Here is a 397-nt window from a genome sequence, read left to right on the forward strand (position 1 = left end):
TTTGCCCCTGCCCCAGCAGCAGGCAGCCCCGCAGGGGCAGGGAGCAATGTCCCAGCCCTGGCCAGGAGACAGCTGTGTCCTGGCCCAGTGCTCCCTGCCAGCCCCTGGGCTAGCACCCAGGGGGAGCCTAGAGCTCCCCATGGTGGTGGCAGGGGCCTATTGAAGGGCCTCAGGAAGTAAGAGGAGTTTGCTGCTCTTAGGAGCAAATCTGCCCCCACTTCCTTACACATGTAGACGCTTGCCTGGGATCATTTAGTCTTAAGTAGTTTATTCATAAGTAAACTGCTCCCAGATCTTATGCATGTGTAGACACACCCGAGGGGGACCAGTTATGTTTCTGGAAGTGAAGAACAACCCCCACTCCCCCCCCCCCCCCACCGCAGCAAAAAAAAAAACA

At 57.2% G+C, this 397-nt stretch overlaps 1 protein-coding gene across 1 annotated transcript in view; it reads right to left on the bottom strand.

The window, feature by feature from the left end:
* The window catches only part of LOC102376438 (serum albumin-like), a 21,364-nt gene that overhangs the window by 20,292 nt on the left and 675 nt on the right, over nucleotides 1-397 (bottom strand). The window lies entirely within an intron of this gene.

Source organism: Alligator sinensis, unplaced genomic scaffold (genome assembly GCF_000455745.1).
Source record: "Alligator sinensis unplaced genomic scaffold, ASM45574v1 scaffold222_1, whole genome shotgun sequence".
In the NCBI taxonomy this organism is placed as follows: Eukaryota; Metazoa; Chordata; order Crocodylia; family Alligatoridae; genus Alligator; species Alligator sinensis.